The 21,498-nt window shown below is 29.5% G+C and overlaps 1 protein-coding gene across 1 annotated transcript in view; it reads left to right on the top strand.

The window, feature by feature from the left end:
- Positions 1-21,498, top strand: part of LOC127702876 (multidrug and toxin extrusion protein 2-like) — a 154,814-nt gene that overhangs the window by 86,066 nt on the left and 47,250 nt on the right. The window lies entirely within an intron of this gene.

Here is a 21,498-nt window from a genome sequence, read left to right as displayed (position 1 = left end):
TAAGTGCATAAAATGTAGCGAGTTTAAACGTTTTAACAGGCGCCAACCTTCACCCTAACCTGAAACAGTGGTATAACATTACAACATAAAAAAAACACACAATAAAATATCAATTGAAATGGTTTAACTCGATCAAAAAGAAAATACACAAAAACAAGTAAATATACACTGAACGAATAAGTTTGATCTATGACACAATATCAATAAAAAAAGATGTTTCAATGTCAGAAAGACAACTTTAACCTAGGACAAAATGGCGTTAAATAAAGTAACGTACACAGGTAGATTTAAAATTCCTTCTAAACAGATAGTTAACTATAATCTTAAATGATGAAACCCAGAAGTAGGAATATTTATTTAGATAACTCAAATCCGACGCGAAGTAATAGAATGAAACTACACAAAAGAATTAATAAAGCATATTAAATAAGTTCCTATGTGCATGTGTCATTTCGTTCTTTTCCTCGTTCATGTCTCTCTATTTCCCTATCTACGAATAGAAAGTTGTCACATCATAATTTCTTAATCTCTTGAAATTGGGTAACAAGACATTTCGGCACCCAAGTCCGAAGACATTTCGGCATCCTTTTTAGACATTTCGGAATCCGGACATTTCGGGACCAAGACAATTCGGCACCTCATTTTTTTAAATATATATATTAGGAAAAATAAAAGAATTGTTACAGTAATATTATAATTCGTAGATAAAATATGCAATACAAAATTTGAAATCATCATTTAATTAAATCCTAAATGATTGTGTATGAATAGTAAAACATCATTTAATTAAATTATAATTGATTGTTAGATATGACGGTGTTTGAATAAACATCATTTAATTAAATCATAATTTATTGTAGTTATGCATTAATCAGTATTTTATGTATAAATCTGATAATTTCTCAATAGAGACAAATGAGAGATCAAAAGTGTATAGCTTGTTTTTCAGCTTGTGTTCTCGTTTGATCCTTACATCTGTAAAGACAACACAAAACCTGAAAACTATATTTTATTGTTTTAATATTAAAAGCCATAAACAGAAAAAGCGCGTGCAAGCCATAATGAGTAAAAACCCAGAAACATATATAAAAGTCAATACTTTTGAATATTCTTTTCTTACACAATGTCAGACGACAAAACATTTCTAATTATTTGGTTAAAATATAGCTATATTAACTCTCTGGAAATCCGGTTATAAGTAAAGCCCAAACCCAGCTTCTTTCTTTGCATATATGTTCAACACTCTATAACAACTCTTAATTATTAATATTCTATACTAATTATTTCTTTTTTAATTATTATATAAATTGTTATAAAATAGGTAGCCCCAATTCTCCTTTCATTCTTTTCATTTCCATACAGGAGCCAATTCCGATAGAGCTAGTAGCATTTGTACATAAGGGAGTAAAGGGAATTTTTTCATCATTGCCAAATTAACAGTAATATTAGAATCCCCTAATAAATGCAATTAAATTATGTGTTGTATTGTTATAAATGTCTTGTTTGTCGGTTAAAAGCTCATTAGATCTTATGTTGTCTTTGTTATTATACTGTGCCGACACTAAATAAAGCTTATTTATTATTATTTATTATATTTATTATCTATAAACTGTTGAATATAATTATAATAAATATGATAAATAAATATTATTATGCTACATGTGTTTTATTGATTTAGAATACTATCGGAATAGAACTATGCATGACATTAAAACTAGTACATGAATGGTGAAATTTATAAAATAAATGTTCATGTATCAGGAAAAAGAATACACACAAATAAGACAGCTATCCAAATGACTAAGCTCAATACAGTCTTCACAAATAAACAACAAAAAGAATAAACCACTTCATAAGATGCTTCTTCGAAGATACCATATACAATATTGACAAGAATGTCATAAATAGTGCAGAAATTTAATTGGTAATTTGAACATAATCGCTATATTAACAATAAACTTGTAAATTGAGTTCATAACAACATACATATATCAGTGCCCGGTAACTTTAATGTTTAATATAAATTATTTGGTATAATTTGAAGTATAGATCAAACCTGATTCATATTGTAAAGTTTATAGAGAATCCTATAATATATACGAATGTCAGTGAACCCAGTTTGAAATTAAAAGCAAACTATTTCTTAACAAAAAATGTTAACAAAATAAAATTTAATTGACCGAAAGTGACATTTCTTGTACAGATATATAGCACACGGATGTGAATTGACCCGAATCTAAACCAAACGCATGAGAAACTATATGGTAATGTACCTTTTGGTTATGTTCGTTAGAAAAAATTAAAAAACATGTTATTTAAATAAATATTCTCCTACGCAGTATCGACAAAACATGTTGATCACTAGTATAAAGATGAAGTTACAAGTCACTGTCCCAAAAACACAAACTACAACCAATGATGATGATGGATGAATGTTAAACGTCCAACACCAAATTAAATGCATATTCAGGACGAGAACATGTTAATGTAATATGAATATAAACTCTGCTTTGTACAGGCAGATAAGCTGAGCCAGATATTTAACGTGCTAATTTACAAGATAACAGTCCGCAGGAAGATATATCACCGCAACACCAATTTTAAAGTCTTTTATTTGACCCGGTTCGGGTTAAAACCAATGATCTACCGCACTAGAGGTGAACACGCTATCACGAGACAACCGGGAGATATTTTACTATTTATAAAATGGTCTGTCAATAAACCTTGATTCCCAAATATCTGTTTCAATTGGGATATTCTAAGCTCTATTGGATGTCACTTTACATTCGTTGAAAGACAAACTTTGTCTAATCTGTTTCAATTGTTACAATTCCGTTTTCAGTGATAAAACTAAGCTGATATGCAATGAAACACTAAAGGACAGAAGTCATTTGTTTGGAAATTTCTAAGTTATTGTTAGAGATTTTAAAACAAGGATCGATATAGATAAAAAAAAATTGTAATAAACGATACGTTATTTCATCGCAAAAAAAAGTTTATTGGAAATATCCTTTCCATCTGAGGAAGCTGGCTCGTGACTTTTAAAGTAATGAACTGTTTTTTTTTTCCTATATCCAAATAAGGAGATGTGGTATGATTCTAATGAGACAACTATCCACCAAAATTGATTTTTACATCCATATGGATGTCTTATTTTTTAATAAAAGACAAAGAAAAACATATGTCAATGTGCTAACCTTTTTTAGCAACAGCCTATTTATGGACGTACCTTTACGGCCATGTTTATTTTGCACATCATAGATCTTACCATCCCTAAAAATAGAATTAACTCATTAAGTCTATGGTCTTCTTCATTTCAAATAAAATGTACTCAAAACAATACTTTTAATTAGAAAATTGTGAAAAAATATACATCTTGTAAGAAAAAAAAATGGAGGGTAAGAAAAAAATGATATATTATATAGAATACATTCATGTGTTCATAGTAAAAAAAAATGTCTTAGTAGAAATTAAAAAAAATACTGTCATTTGAAGTCAAGGAACGCTCGATACAAAAAATAGATTTTTTACTTTTCCATGGATTTTGGGTTTGGATAGCTTAAAACAAAATATACGATGAAAAAAAGTTGTTTCTTTCAGATGTTAAGGTTGAAAATAATAGATACTTTAACTTAGAAATGAAAAAGACCAAGACAAATGGATAAAAAATGGTAAATCTATGTTCAACATTTATGGTTTTGAAGGTATACAAACAACTAACCGTATTGAGGGCACTACTAAGCGAAACACCCATAGGAACCTAACACCCCAATTAGAGCAAACCTTTCAGGTGCAACTGTGGCCTTGACATAAAACATAGGTAATCAACCAATCTTTAACCAGCATATTTTCAAAGAATATATGTCATTGAAAAGTCAAGGTCATGGCGACTCCTCTTGATGTGATGGTATTAACAGCTTAAAATAGATGCATGTATGTGCAAGTTAACATGACCCTTTACCATGTATATACTGCTAGTACATATAGTTACAATGATATGGTCAAAATTAATGAACCCTGAAATGAAGGTCAAGGTTACGTCAAAGTCAGACATAAACATTAACCAAGTCAGTGATAAAGATTTTACTTACACTAGTGCTGTTCAATCATTGCATCTTGTATGTGGGATATATACATTAAGTGGCTAATTTATTGTTTAAAGCTATTCTTATGGTTTTTTTTTATTGGAAATCTGAACAGTTTGCGTTGAGCATGCATTAATTAAAATGTTGTCCCATTTCAAAACGCCAAATTTTAAAAGGACTAAAGGGACCTTTTCAATACACTTAAAATTCATGATATTGATTATAATTGCATACTTTTAATGATTATGATTGAAAAAATATTAATGATGATAGTAACTTTGTACGCAAGACGCGCGTTTCGTCTACAAATGACTCATCAGTAACGATTGAACGAATATAAATTAATATATATCTTAATTATTGTAGCTATGGGTTGTATGATTCGCAATTCGTTGGCGGACTCTTGTGCTACGATACGACATAAAATCTTCCCACATGGATACAGAACCGAGCTTAAAGAGCTTCCACAGATAGCCTGGCCGATAGTAAGTTAATACATTTCTTCGTCTAATTCAAGTTAACATTCTCCAATCTTAATCAGCTATATAGTTATGTAGATCGATTAATCATGGGTGGAAAACAATTTATTCTTAAACAAAATGGTAATGGTACAAACATTCTAAAAAATACTTGATTAACCGGGAGAAGAATGATGAATAATGTTTTACTGCTATTTTGCGGAGAAGAATCCAACATATATGGGCTTTATACATTTTTCTATGACATAAGGGAGACATATTCAATAAGCTTGCTATAGTTTCTACAATGTCAATTCTGATAACACAAAGCGACTTAATCTCCCTTAAAATTAAAACAGCTTTGTCCCATTTTTGTTTTTCTTTTTTCTTTTGCAGTTACAGAGGAGTCGCTATAACATTCGTAAGACGAATAGAATTGAAAATGGAAATGGGGAATGTGTCAAAGAGACAACAACCCGACCACAGAGCAGACAACAGCTGAAGGCCACCAATGGGTCTTCAATGCAGCTAGAAACTCCCGCACCCGGAGGCGTCCTTCAGCTGGCCCCTAATCAAATATGTATACTAGTTCAGTGATAATGGACGCCATACTAAACTCCAAATTATACACAAGAAACTAAAATTAAAAATGATACAAGACTAACAAAGGCCAGAGGCTCCTGACTTGGGACAGGCGCAAAAATGAGGCGGGGTTAAACATGGTTTTTGAGATCTCAACCCTCCCCCTATACCTCTAGCCAATGTAGAAAAAACAAACGCACAACAGTACGCACAGTAAAACTCAGTTCAAGATAAGTCCGAGTCCGATGTCAGAATAGGAAACAAAAGAAAATAAACAAAATGACAATAATACATAAATAACAACAGACTACTAGCAGTTACTGACATGCCAGCTCCAGACCTCAATTTAACTGATTGAAAGATTATGTCTTCATCATATGAATATCAGGCACAATCCCTCCTGTTAGGGGTTTAGTATTATACCATCATAAAATATATGAGAAGAACATAACCCGTGTCATGCTGTTTAAATGGTTCCTTCTGGTGATAGTCTGACGATTTTTCAATACTTATTGGCCTCTATCAAATACTGCCGATATCGATTACTTTTGTGATGGGGATTCATGCAACGAATCCTTTTCTAATACTGCTGTCTTTAGCGGCGGTAAACAACCATAAATTTATATACATAAGCAAGCTTCCTATATAAGCTAGGATATTTCGATTCTGCTTTCCAAATCATATATTTTATTTGATATTTAAAAATCATTCAGCTAGCTGGCCTCTGAAGTTTTTTGTATTGCCTATTGTGCTTAACCAAGTCACAATTTCTACCTGTACCAAGTCATGCTATCTGGACATTGAGTTGTTAGTTGTTGTGTGTCTCTGGTCGTACGACTCGGGTGCTGTCGTCTTGTGTTGTTCGTATTTTGTAATATTTGTCTGTCTTCATTAGTCAGTTTTTACGTCATATGTAGTAAATGTGTTCACTTTGACTAAAAATAATTATTACTTATGACTCTCAATACTGTATTGGTTTATCAGTTGGTCACCAGTTTTCTATACTTTGTAATAATTTTGTTTTCATTATAGACTATAGAAAGCTTTTTACAGTATTCAATACTGTCTGTAAGTTTGTTGTTTTGTGGCCATCTTGGAAAAGAAGCGTTAGATGGAGTTCAGTTAGCTAGCACAGTAAGTGTGGACTTATAACAATCAAATTGTAATCGCATAAATAATGATATCGGAAAAAGATTTAAGATATCGCTTAGAGCTTATATGTCACATTATCAAATTAGGTTGAACAAATTTCGGAAACAATCTATCTACTTTGCCAGATTTTACTTTCCCTAATTTTAACTTTTTTTTTTAATGTGATGCAAACATGAAAATGAAGTGGATCAGGATAAAGAAACTCATATTTTGAAAAATCCTAAATTTTGTGAAATATCTCATCAGTGCAATTTTTTTATTGTTTCTGCTTGATTTTCAGCTATATGTCATAACAACTGTCAACATCAAGCTAATAACACCATCATCAGAAATTGTAACGCCTGGGGAACGATTTGAATTCCTTTAAATCGTTTATTTTTGCCAAATCGATTTCTAAATTAAATTTACAATATCAATCCATGTTATTGAGAGTGCCGAGCGCTCACAAACATGTATTACTCATCGCATTCTTAGAGGCTGTCTGGTCAGGAGCCTGTAATTCATTGTGTTTGTCGATGGTTGTTATCTGTCTTATTTCTTCTTTACGTTTATTTTTTTTATATATATATTTTAGACAATAAACGTTGTTGGGGTATCTGTGGTATTAGGTCTTTCTACTGCATTCGATACTTTATTGTCGCAGGTAAGTTTACAGTAATTATTGACCTTTCATTTTTTAGTAAGGAAATTGATTTACTAGTATTCATTTGTTGGTGTTGATCAAATAAAGGCAACAGTAGTACACCGGTGTTCAAATGTCATAAATCGATTGAGGGAAAACAAATTCGGGTTACAAACTAAAACTGAGGGAAATACATCAACTATAAGAGGAAAACAAAGGAACAACAGGAACACTGAAGTGCAACAAAAACAAACGCCAACATACATAGATACGAACTATTTGATAACAAAGGTCATATTCCTGACTTGGTACAGGACATTTTAAGAAAAAATGGTGGGCTGAACCTAGTTTAATGGCTAGCCAAACCACCCCCTTTATGACAATAATAAGAAAAATAAGAATACTGCTCTAGCCAGTGTCTAGCTACTTCGAGTTCTAATCCTTTAACAATAGATGATTACTAGAATATATTTCTATTTAATACCTTATGGTTTAGGTTTAACTATATTAAGAAAGAGCAGATGTAGTAGGACTCAGAATTTTGCCATATGCAAGACAGAATTTGTAACGGTGACGGATTTTTATGTCATAACTCACAACGTAATATACTGTAAGATCTTTTTCTGAATCTGATTCTTCCAGTTGTTTTCTTTCATCTCAAAATCGCGTGGCAGGGAAAGTTCAATTTGTAGTCTTTGGATTAGGCTAAGGTACGCTACCGGCTAACGAATTCGCCAATCGAGAATTCAAGGAGACGTCTTTTTGAGGAGCCGATGTGAATTATTGATAGACCATGCATAAAAATCAGTTTAAATGATACAAACTTCATTAATACACATGATTAAACTTAAACGGTTGGAACACATAAACAGAAAACTACCATAGAATAAAATAGATTAAAAATGTCAGAAAAACATAAAGAAAAGTGAGATATTGATAAGCCTTAATCATGAACAAAATGTATCTGTATTTTGCTTATCTTTCAATTTACATTATTTATTTTGATAAAAGTTAGTAATTTTTCTTGTAGAGGTTTGGGAGCCGTAACAGGCAAGATATTTGTTTAATCTTACAAAAGGGTAAGTTTACCGCTATCGATTCGACAAAATATTGTTTGTCTAATAATCAATGCCAGGGGGTTGTCAATCATATTTTAAAATCTATATATAGATAATACGACTTATGTTTATTTTTTTATTATCTAAATCTCCCCCTAAAAACGAAAAAGGGCGGAATTATTACAACGGTTCAACAACTGTCTTCAAATTATTTCCGTGAAAAGTTAAAAACTTTTCTTCTTCTACTCGAAAGAGGTATGGTCAATTTTAGACTTCATTTCTGCTAACCCAGAACAAAAATGCCATCAATACGTCAGGATAATTGATTAACAACGAATAGATAAAGATGAATAAAGCTATTACGACTGTTACAGTTGACACTTGTGTTTCATTATCGTATATTTCTAACTCATTACTTCAAACAATCAAGGTAATTGCTGCAAAACTACGGACAATTTAGTGACACCTTCTTTTTTCAGGAATTTTAATAATGCTCATGACCTGCATACCGATATCTGCCGTCTTTGTTAATACAGAATATTTATTGATTCTCGTCGGCCAAAATCGGGAAATTGCAAAGTAAGTATGAGCCAACATCAATGTCATAGATCTTTCATAAATTATAATGGAAAATGCATATTATGAAGAAAGAAAAAAAAATATTACAAAAATACCGAACTGCATGTTGAATTCAAAAAGGGGAAGTCCAGAAAAACTGATAAATCAAACGTTATCACCATAGCAACGAGTGAAAAACAACTGTCAGATTTCTGACTTGGTGCAAAGAAAATGATGGGTTAAACCCGATGATTGTATAGCTTGCTAAACCTCCAACTTGCACGACAGTTGTTTTATAGTTCAGTTATGTTAACGAAATTGGGTGAGCCACCCAAACAGACATAATAATATAGTGTCTTTCTTTTTTTTTTTTTTATTTTTATTCAACAACAATATTGCACATGCTGTTAACAGATTTCTTCACTGGTACAGCTATTTCAGTGGAGATCCCTGTGTATTAGTACCTTAAGACCAGGGTATCTTCAGGTATATATTTATAATTTTGTTAGTATGTATATTATATGTCTTTAATACATTGTTTATCATTAATACATTATTTCTCTATTATTTTACTATTATAACTCTGAATATGAACTTTATATATATAGTAAAAAAAACAGTTTTCTTTAATATACAATCAATTGTTACTATCTGATAGATGTTGAGAATAAAACAGAATAACGGGTTATCTTAGCGTGTTCGGAATTTGGTTTGTGGTTTAATATATTTCTCTGTTGTCCGGTATAACGGTTTTTCAGTTGTTGTATTTTTGTGTGGATTAATTGCTTTCACCACGTGTCTCCCAAATATAATTGTATTAGGCACGGAAAGTATGTTCACAAAAACAATTTTGGTCTCATATAGTAAGCATAATTTATATAGTAAGCATAATTTATATATCTTCCGTATAATCTAAAATTACAGTACATCAATTTGTGGTAGAAATAAGAGGTACTTTCACTTTCAAAACTCATTGAAATTGTAAAATGAAATGATCATCTATCAAACCGTTCTGTTAAATTACATATATAATAACAATATTGACAATAATATAACAATATAAGAATATATCTTTTCTAGTATCCCTTTTCCGTCAATATTAATATATTTTTTTTGTAATAATAATCCTTTTTTAAATTCTGACCTAAAAACATTATATAGATTGATATTTTTTGTCCTTTATTCTGACAAATAGTGTATTTTGTGTATAGTGAACACAATAACTGTAAGTAAAAAGTTTATTTCATAATAATTTTCATCATTAATTTTATATCCCCAGATTAAATTTTTTTCAGTGAAAATGTGTCTACCAATCTTAGCTATTTCAAATAACTTATATATTTCCCCTCAAAACTCATCTAAAAGTGGCACGTTACAAAAAAATGTACATAGTCTTCTGTAAGGTTACAAAAATTACATGTAGAGTTATGGCTTATTTTCCATTGTTTTAACAACACTTTGTTTGGAAGAATAAAGTGTAATAGTTTCCATCTGCACATTTTCAGTTTATTATCTTTTAAATAGTTATGAATAAATTTTTGCATATATTGAGCTTCACTTTGTATATTTTCACATTTTAATATTCTGTTCCACTTATGATACCCTATTGGAATTTCTTTATCATATTCTATTAAAATTGTATAAATTTTCTTCGAATCTAATTTTTCTAGTTTATGTTTGCAATTATTTTTTTCACTTATATATAGTGAGTTATTTGTTAAAACACTAGTTTTTATTGAACTTTCTTCATTTAATATTTTTAACCATTCCTTTGGGATTGCTTTTCTTAATTTTGAGAATTCAGCTATCCAATTCGATTTATTCTTTAATTTTAAACTTATAATGTTTTCTGAAAAGACTCCATTTTCATCAATAATATCATATATTTATATGAATGATATTGCTATCTATCCAGTTTTGGAAAAGTAGTGTTTTCTTTTGAAATTTGATCAATTGATTTCCCCAAATGACTTCTTGGCGGATAAGTCTGTAATTATTTGGATGTTTAGTTTTATTATTTTTATTTTTTAACCATACTTTAATCATATCAAGATAAAATTCTGGTAGCTCTTTAGTACCTGGTAGCGAGTATATATTATAGGTATTCATTCTTAAGATAAGTAGATTGCTATCAAATTTAATTAGATAAAATTTTGGTATAACCATCCAATTAAGAAATTTATCAGCAGTTAATCTTTTTATCCAACCTATCTCAATAGATTCTATATATTTATCTATATTTACCATTTTTAATCCGCCATCTAGTTGGTTGAAGCTTAATACAGTGCGTTTAACTTTTTCTGTCTTATTGTTCCATAGAAATTCATATATAATTGTTTTAAATTTATCTAAATACTCTTTGCCCAAGGTTGAGAATGTAGCCAAATAAGTAATTATAGGAATAACTAAAGATTTAATAACTGTTATTCTTCCTATCATGGTTAAGTTTCTTTTTTTCCAATTAGATATAATTTTTACAGACTTTTCTAGCTGTTTTTCAAAATTTAGTTTAAGACACTCTTCTTTGTTATGCCCAAAATATATCCCCAGACTTTTAACTGGTTTATCTGTAAAGTTAATATTTTCATATTTTTCTTTACAATGTTTTTGTTTCCCTAGCCAAATACCCTCCGTTTTAGATCTGTTAAGTTTTAATCCTGACAGTGAACCAAATGTTTCAATCATGTTAAGAGCTTTGGAAAAACCCATACTTTAAAAATAAGTCAGCTAGCAGATGACACCACTCTTTTTCTCAAATCAAAACAAGATATAGTGTCTTTCTATGTTGTAATGTTACACTACTATTTCAGGTTAGAATAAAGGTTGGCGCTTGTTAAAACGTTTAAACCCTCTGCATTTGTTTGCACCTGCCCTAAGTCAGGAACCTGTTGTTCAGTGGTTGTCGTTTGTTGATGTGGTTCATAAGTGTTTCTCGTTCTCATTTTTTATATAGAGTAGACCGTTGGTTTTTTTCCTGTTTGAATTGTTTTACACTAGTCATTTTGGGGGCCTTTATAGCTTGCTGTTCGGTGTGAGCCAAGGCTCCGTGTTGAAGGCCGTACTTTGACCTATAATTTTTTTTACTTTTTACACATTGTGACTTGGATGGAGAGTTGTCTCATTGGCATTGAAATCATCTTATTTCTATTTAATAGGTTAATGTGAAAATAATTGGGACCCAGCAGCCAAAACTGTGTAAACATTCATCACAGAAATACAACACAGCTGACTTCAAAATTCAAACAAACATACAAAAAACGCCAATAAAAAGTTGTTGTCTTTAATAGTAAATTTGACAAAGATGCCAACAATAAAAAGTTTAGAAGAAACGTTAGATCTAGATGTAAAACATACAAAACATTCAAGTGCATAACCTTTCAGATTTTCTGCAGTATACCATTTTTTAATTAAATCAATAAAATCCATCCTCACTGAAAACTCGTATCCATGTTAAATATAATTATTTGAGAAGTATTGTCTAAGACATATGAGTTTGAAAAATCCTTTTTGGTATCTTTCGCCTCTCTTTGAGTTTGTGTTCAACGTTACATGAATAATTTTGTATACTGTCGTTTGTCTTTTGATCGTTTTCAGTGGCATTTTTTTTTATTCCACTAATGAGTTTGAATATCCCCTTGTTATCTTTTGCCTAACCATTTTAGGACAAATTTTCATTTCACAATACAAATAATATACAATTACTGTCTTTTGATGAGGTATATATGTGGTTTAATTGACTTTTGAAAAACTGATATTCATTGAGGCCAGCGGCCGAAGTGAATATCAGTTTTTCAAAAGTCAATTAAACCACATATTTACCGACACAAAAGACAGTTATAAGAGATAAGACGTTATTAAAGTCAAAATATATTTTATTGGCGAAGTAAGATCATGGCTTCTGTCGGTTACCAACCCATATATATGCAAATTCAAAATGCAAATCAAATCATTAAAATAAAATAGATAAATAAAATTCAAAATTCAACTAAAAACTAAAATGAAATGAAATTTTGAAATAATGGGGTGCTGAATTGAACCCTGGCAACAGATGTCCAAAATCAACATGAGAAACTACGTTTGAGGTGGAAATGAAGATTACATGGATTAATGTTCTAAATTAAATAATAATATAGTGATAAATCAAGATCATCGGTACTGGTGCAGCCTATAAAGTCCGCCTCTAAACAAGTTCAAAAACATTCATTTCATAAAGAATGTTTTGGAACTTGTTACCACCAACCAGCACCATAAATTGAGAGTAGATATAACTCGGATTGTAATATTCTGTAACAACAAGAATATGACCGCAGTAACTACTAGCTAACAGATTCCCGAAGCCAATGACCTACTTCGCCGTTTGATGGACAATAAATGGATGATAATAGCATAACTGGATAATAAATGGTGAAAATTGATAAAAGCATAACTAAAATTGTAACTAAATCTTGTATTAAATTAGATAAATTTCAATATCTGACAAATAAACTATTGCTTCTCACTGTAGTTTGGTTCAATCACTTATTTGGAATCTTGTTTTTGTATTGCAATCTTGGTAACATTGGTACCAAGCAAATTTGACTAAGGTAACAAATCTTGGAGAAAATCAATACAGCTTAAGTTAAGTCCTATCGTATAGAACGCTTAGTCCGATGTCATGTCCATTTTAGTGGATAAGTTAACATTGTGGGGTTCTTCGAGAATGAGCATACGATTAGTTTATCTCTTTAATCAAAGTACCTCATAACACTTTGACCTTGCTAACAAATTGAAATACAAAAATGTATAAGAGAACACAAGCATAAGCAACTACAAACTTCTGAGCACTAACGAAGTCATGTTTTGTGATTGAAAATCCCACTATCATATCACGCTTTTGAAAACATGAAAGATCTTAAAATTGACAGTCAATCAATAATCAGTTTCAGATTGATAATTTACAATATAGACAAATAATTAAAATTGATAGCATAACAGATATTTGACTTGCCAACTGTTCTGCTGGTAATCTGATGTATGATTAATACTTTTTATATTACCAATAACTGAATTTGACTTTTACCATCAGAAAATATAAAAACAAGAAGATCTGATATGAATGTCAATGAGGCAACTATTCGCCTAAAACTTAATGGCGTGGTCGTAAACAACTATAGGCCACCGTACAGCCTTCATCATTGAACACAGTACATACAGTATTATAGCAATAAAAGGCCCGGCAACAATCCAAACAAGAAAACGAGGCCATATTTAAGTATAAATCGATTTAAATGTAAAACAAGTATAAAAGACTGCGACAAACAACATACCTGTCATAACCGGTGACAGTGGTTAACAACACAACATAAAACAAAGTTGAGGTAGGTTTAACTCATCAGATCGACACGAAGCACAATGAACAACTAACAAATAGAATAAAGACACCAAGTACCCATCTAAGAGTACTCGCAGTTACTGAAAGCTAGTTCAGAGCCAATTAAAACTAGTAAATGAATAATGTTGCCTAGACAAAACATTTTTAAACTGAGGTACAGTTAAGACCCCCAAAACAATTAGCCGATGGAATATTTTCCGCCTTCAGCTTTCTATTTTTCCCAATTAATTAATGACTGCTTACAAAAACGAATATTCTCTAAAATACGTATATACATAATATTCCGTGTATAACAGTTCACAGTATTTAACCCAATTTCGTTGTTTCTCTTTCAGATAACAAAATCGTATTAATTAGCAGTTTTACAGTCTGAGATATACGCTACTATTAAATCTAAATCACAAAAGCAATAAAATCAATATATCAATTAGCTATAATGCAGACTACTATTTAAACTTGTCTTGACCTCTGTAATGATATAAATAAGATTTAAGAAAACCATTAACCCAGACAATTAACTCGCTGAAGCTGTAACAATTTTAGACGAAATTTTATCAATGATATACACATCTGGTGATAAAGTTTGTAAACGTAACTTGCAATTTAGGATAGTGTATACTATTTCTTCTTTATTCGTTATTAATGCTAATTAAAAGATTATAAAGTTTCTAACAAAAACAACTAAACTAAAATTCTCTAATATAATATTAAGGAGATGTGGTTTGATTGCCAGTGAGACAACTAAAGTACTTGCAACCTTAGGCGTTACTGTTTGACGTGAACTTGACTGATCGGTGAATGATCGGTGACGGATGTTTGACTGATCGATGACTGATCGGTGATCGATGACCCATAGAATCCGTCAGATACGTCAAATAGGCTATGTGAGAGTTACCGTGACAACGGTCAGCGATCGATCAGTAAATTAATTGTATGCACGGATCGGACGGATACGTATATAATTAAAATCCTTATGTAAAACGAACTCCACAGTATTTACAGTCGATAAACGCGGACCTCTACGAAGACACCTTTACTCGTTAATTATGTACCACTAAAAAGCGATAAAATGTTATCGTTTAAAATACGAACTCTATTTGTTGTCGTTAGATGATAAAAATAAAAATAGTAGAACAGTTAAGATACATACAGCTTTGTTTGGATTAATTAATTTAGAGTGTTGTTTTAATTTTTGTTCTAGATTACCAATATTTCTTCTTCTTATAACATATAATGCAATGTTATTTCTGATTAGTTATTTAAAAGGCCTCAAGAAAAGTTTCTTTGATAGAATTTTAAAAAAATAAGTATTAAAATACTTAAACTTTAATTTGTGTTGATTAAAGATGCAATCATTTCATTATTTTGTACTTTTTGTACATCAGGATTGGTCGTTTTTCATAAAATATGCTGAATTTCAGGAAAAGATACTAAATTTTTGTTCAAGTTGCTTAAAAATGCAAATATTTCTTCTTTTATATCAGAAATAATGCAGGTCAATTGCAATCAGTCATAATTAATGCATTCAGATAATTAATTTTGTATAAGATATGAATAATTTAAGGATAAATATACATACTTTTTTGTTTTTATTAAATAAGAATTCAATAATTTCTCTTTTTTAATGGAAGTTATTGGAACGCCTATGGTTTTTTGTACTTATTATGGTTCAGGATTGGTTGTTTTTTATAAAATCAAAATAATATCTGAGAAAATATACTAAAAAATTGTTTGCATTGTTTAAAATTATCCAATTTTTCTTCTTTTGATAAAACATAATGCAATGTTATTTGTAGCTAGTTATTTCAAAGTTCTCCAATAAGATTTTTTTTGTAAGAATTTTGATAATGTAAGGAGAATTTTACTTAAACTTTTGTTTTGTGTTGAATACAAATTAAATAATTTCTTTATTTTGATAGATATTATGAACCGTCATTTGATTTCGGTACATTTTGTACATCAGGATTGGTTGTTTTTCATAAAATATGCTGAATTTCAGGGAAAAGATACTAAATTTTTGTTCATGTTGCTTAAATATGCAAATATTTCTTCTTTTATATCAGAAATAATGCAACTTCAATTACAATCAGTCATAGTTAATGCATTCAGATAAGTACTTTTGTATAAGATATGAATAATTTAAGGATAAATATACATAAACTATTGTTTTTGATAGATAAGACTTCAATAATTTCTCTTTTTTAATGGAAATTATTGGAACGCTTATGGTTTTTGTACTTTTTATGGTTCAGGATTGGTTGTTTTTTTATAAAATCAAAATAATATCTGAGAAAATATACTAAAATGTTGTTCGCATTGTTTAAAATTACCAATTTTTCTTCTTTTGATAAGAAATAATGCAATGTTATTTGTAACTAGTTATTTCAAAGTTCTCCAATAAGATTTTTTTTGTAAGAATTTTGATAATGTAAGGAGAATTTTACTTAAACTTTTGTTTTGTGTTCAATACAAATTAAATGATTTCTTTATTTTGACAGAAATTATGAACCGTCATTTGATTTAGGTACTTTTTGTACATCAGGATTGGTTGTTTTTCATAAAATATGCTGAATTTCAAGGAAAAGATACTAAATTTGTGTTCGCGTTGCTTAAAAATACAAATATTTCTTTTTCATATCAGAAAAAATGCAACGTCAATTGCAATCAGTCATTATAAATGCCTTTAGATAAGTAATTTTGTATAAAATGTGAATCATTGAAGGATAAATATGCATAAACTTTTGTTTTTGTTAGATAAGAATGCAATAATTTCTTTATTTTGATAGAAATTATGAACCGTAATTTGATTTTGGTTCTTTTTGTACATCAGGATGGGTTGTTTTTCATAAAATATTCTGAATTTCAGGGAAAAGATACTAAATTTTTGTTCGTGTTGCTTGAAAATGTAAATATGTCTTCTTTTGTATCAGAAATAATTCAAAGCCAATTGCAATCAGTCATAATTAATGCATTCAGATAAGTTCTTTTGTATAAGTTATGAATAATTTACTGATAAATATACATAAACTTTTGTTTTTGTTTGATAAAAATTCAAAATTCCTCTATTTCAATTAAAATTATTGAGTGCCTATGGCTTTTTGTACTTTTTATGGTTTAGGATTGGTTGTTTTTTATAAAACAAAATAATATCTGAGAAAATATACTAAAATGTTGTTCACATTGATTAAAATTACCAATTTTTCTTCTTTTGATAAAAAATAATGCAATGTTATTTGTAACTTGTAATTTCAAAGTCTTCCAATAAGATTTTTTTTGTAAGAATTTTGGTAATGTAAGGAGAATAATACTTAAACTTTTGTTTTGTGTTTAATACGAATGCAATAATTTCTTTATATTAATAGATATTATGAACCGTCATTTGATTTCGGTACATTTTGTACATCAGGATTGGTTGTTTTTCATAAAATATGCTGAATTTCAGGGAAAAGATACTAAATTTTTTGTTCGCATTGCTTAAATATGCAGATATTTCTTCTTTTATATCAGAAATAATGCAACTTCAATTGCAATCAGTCATTATAAATGCCTTTAGATAAGTAATTTTGTATAAAATGTGAATCATTGAAGGATAAATATGCATAAACTTTTGTTTTTGTTAGATAAGAATGCAATAATTTCTTTATTTTGATAGAAATTATGAACCGTCATTTGATTTTGGTTCATTTTGTACATCAGGATTATTTTTTTTTCATAAAATATGCTGAATTTCAGGGAAAAGATACTAAATTTGTGTTTGCGTTTCTTAAAAATGCAAATATTTCTTCTTTTATATCAGAAATAATTCAACGTCAATTGCAATCAGTCATAAGTAATGCATTCAGATAAGCACTTTTATATAAGATATGAATAATTTAAGGATAAATATACATAAACTTTTGTTTTTTTTATATAAGAATTCAATAATTTCTCTTTTTTAATGGAAATTATTGAAAGCCTATGGTTTTTTGTACTGATTATGGTTCAGGATTTGTTATATTTCATCAAATATGTTGAATTTAAGGGAAAAGATTATAAATATAATGTTCGCATTGCTTAAAAATACAAATATTTCTTCTTTTATATTAGAAATAATGCAACGTCAATTGCTATCAGTCGTTATAAATGCCTTTATATAAGTATTTTTTTAATAAAATGTGAATAAATGAAGGATAAATATGCATAAACTTTTGTTTTTGTTGAACAAGAATGCAATAATTTCTTTATTTGAATGGAAATTATGGACTGTCATTAGATGTTTGTACTTTTCATAGTTTAGTATTGGTTGTTTTTTCATAAAAGTAAAAGAAGATCATAGAAAATATCCTTAAATGTTGTTCGCATTGTTTAAAATTACCAGTTTCTCTTGTTTTGTTAAAAAATAATGCAATGTTATTTGTAACTAGTTATTTCAAAGGCTTCAAGATTATTTTCTTTATAAGAATTTTAATATTGTAAGTAGAATAAGGCTTAAACTTTTGTTGGTGTTGAAAATGATTGCAAATAATATTCATTTTGATAGAAATAATGAATCACCATTTGATTTCAGTACCTTTTGTACATCAGGATTGGTTACATTTCATAAAATATGTTGAATTTAAGGGATCAGATACTAAATTTAATATTCGCATTGCATAAAAATATAAATATTTCTTCTTTTATATCAGAAATAGTGCAATGCAATTGCTATCAGTCATTATAAATGCCTTTCGATAAGTAATTTTTAATAAAATGTGAATAAAGAAGGATAGATATGCATAAACTTTTGTTTTTGTTGAAATAGAATGCAATAATTCCTTTATTTGAATGGAAATTATTGACCGTCATTGGATTTTTGTACTTTTTATAGCTTAGGATTGATTATTTTTTATTAAGTTAAAAGACTATCAGAAAAAATATACTATAATGTTGTTCTCGTTGTTTAAAATTACCAATATTTTCTATTTTTAAGAGAATTTGCAGCATTTTTATTTTTATTTGTGATTTGTTATTTTAATGGCCTCGAGATAAGTTTGTTTAAAGAATTTTAAGATTATAAGGATAAAATACTTAAAAATATTTAAAAATAATACTTCGAAATTTGCAATAAATGATCATTTCATTTTATTTTCAAGCATTTTCGGGAAATATAAAAATCACTGAAAATCGCAATCAACACCGTTTTAGAAATGTCCGGGTTTGAAAAAATATAACCTAAATTCAAACGAAAATGGCCATTCTTTAATAGTAATATTTAAATTTAGTTTTATATGCATATTTCTTTTCTTTTTAAATTCTTAAAACTGTGCTAAATAATTAATAAAAAAAAGATGTTGATCATTTGTACTTGAATGTTTCGTCTTTCCATGTCGCCATTTTAATTAAATGAAACGAAACTAAGATTTCGTAATTTGTATTAGTTTATCATGTGACGTAGTAGAGTTCAATCCGTCAGAAAGGTCGATCGGTCCTATCCGTCCGATCCGTCCGATCAGTCAAATACTTTTACTATAAGTCTGACGGATTGGTGACGTGAGTTTGACGCGAACTTGACTGATCGGTGACTGATCGATGACCGCTGATTGATCGCTAAAACAGTAACGCCTAAGATTGCAAGTACTGTATCAATTAAAGTACAAATGATGTGAATGTAATCAATTATATGCAACCATACGGCCTTCAACCATGAGAAAAACCCATACCGTATAGTCGGCTATAAGAGGCCCCGACATGAAAAATTTCAAACAATTCAAATTAGAAAACTAACGGCCTAATTAAGAACGAAACAGTTTACGAAAAACAAATATGACAGATATGAACCACAGATAACTTTTTCCAAGTATAGTAGTAAAACCCTTGCCTTGCTGATCAGTTTTCTAAAATTTGAGACTAATGGAAACATTTTTTTCTGTAAAACTAATATCATTTGAACTTTAAAGTTTATAATGCGCAAGTGGATTGATAGCTACTAGTTCCACTATATGAAAAATACAAAAAAGCTAGACTAAACAAACCCCAAAAACAATAAAGATTCGTTACTTGAACTACAAACAGATGGCAATAATATTTTCAGCTTATGTAAATGTTTGAAAGTTAGAAATCTTTGAAATCAACATTTGATTATCTTGTCCATTACATGTAGCATTTTATTTTTCTGAGCACGATTGAAATGTGTGCCAAAAAAAGCTGTGTGAGTAATGACGGTTTATCCTAGTGCAAGAGCAATAGTTTTGACATTATTTATACATAATACAAACAGGGTATGAATGAGTTGTTGTGATCATGGTACATGAATAATAGACATAGATCTTAATCGACTGGTCCCAGATTACAAGAATGTGAAATTGTTTTCTTTGTAAACCGAAACTGCTCGTTTCCAACTTATGACCTGAACCCTGCTAGCTCCACTGGGTCTTATTTGCTCATATACTGGACGAGCTCTCTTGCCTTATAAAAATTGGTTGTTAGATAAATATCAAATATAAAAATGCATCAGTGTACTTGCTGATATCATTGATATTTACCGGTGATGAATTTTTGTATAGCTGCGAGATACCATTTTTTATATATACATGTATATACTTCGCACAAATAGGACAGAATTAATTTCTGAAATTAGTGAAATAGTTCTTCCTTTTATAAAGATGACAGATGAAAATAAAATCAAATTTAGGTATACTTGTAGTGAGAATGATACCATTGAAGTAATTGTAAAAATTCCTTCGTGATATGTACACATACTAAATTGCTTTGAATATAAAATGACTTGCTGGACTATACCTTCTTAGTGTGATTATAAAATAAATCAATGTTGAAATGTTTTTCAGTTTATCTTAATCTGTATGAGATATATAGATAATGAACCAATAAATCAATCTTAATCTTATTCGTGGTACGGTCTTTCATAGTAAAAGCAATCCGGATCAATATAATATTCATCATTTAAAATCGTTTTCCTTATTATGCTCGAAATTTTACTACTCAAATCATTGTTAAAGCTAAAAATGTCATGTACTGAATTAGCTACATTAAAATTAAAGAATAAAAAATATACCTGTTTCTTTAATGTATTTAGATAACTTCCCAGCAGGCACTCAACGTTGAATAAACGTTGAAATGAGGTTGAAATGGTGATCAACGTGTATTCAACGTTGAAACAACGTTACATTTTCAACGTTGAGCAATAAACAAATATTCAACGTTGAATTAACGTTGATCATTTCAACGTTGAAATTGGAACTTTGATTCAACATTGAATAAACGTTAACTTTTAATAAGTACTCACGGTATGCCTATATGAGGCCTATATAAGAAAAAACAATAATTAACTGATGTTTTATACCTTTTGCAAAGAACTGATTACACTAAACACAGTGACTGCATTTCATTTTTACATTGAAAAGGTCGTATAGTACCAACTATTAATCTCAAGTTGTGTGTAAGGGGGGGGGGGGGGGGGGGGGTGTTGGGGGGGAGGTAAATCGTTTGATACTGAATTTCTAGGGAAAAGAAATAGAATGCATAAAATTGAGAATGGAAATGGGGAATGTGTCAAAGAGACAACAACCCGACCATAGAACAGACAACATAGTTTATTTCACATAATATTAATGAAATGTTGAACATAAAGATAACA

Source organism: Mytilus californianus, unplaced genomic scaffold, assembly GCF_021869535.1.
Source record: "Mytilus californianus isolate M0D057914Y unplaced genomic scaffold, xbMytCali1.0.p SCAF_5, whole genome shotgun sequence".
Taxonomy (NCBI): Eukaryota; Metazoa; Mollusca; class Bivalvia; order Mytilida; family Mytilidae; genus Mytilus; species Mytilus californianus.
Note: the sequence above shows the minus strand (reverse complement) of the source record. Positions and strands in the feature narration are given on the sequence as shown.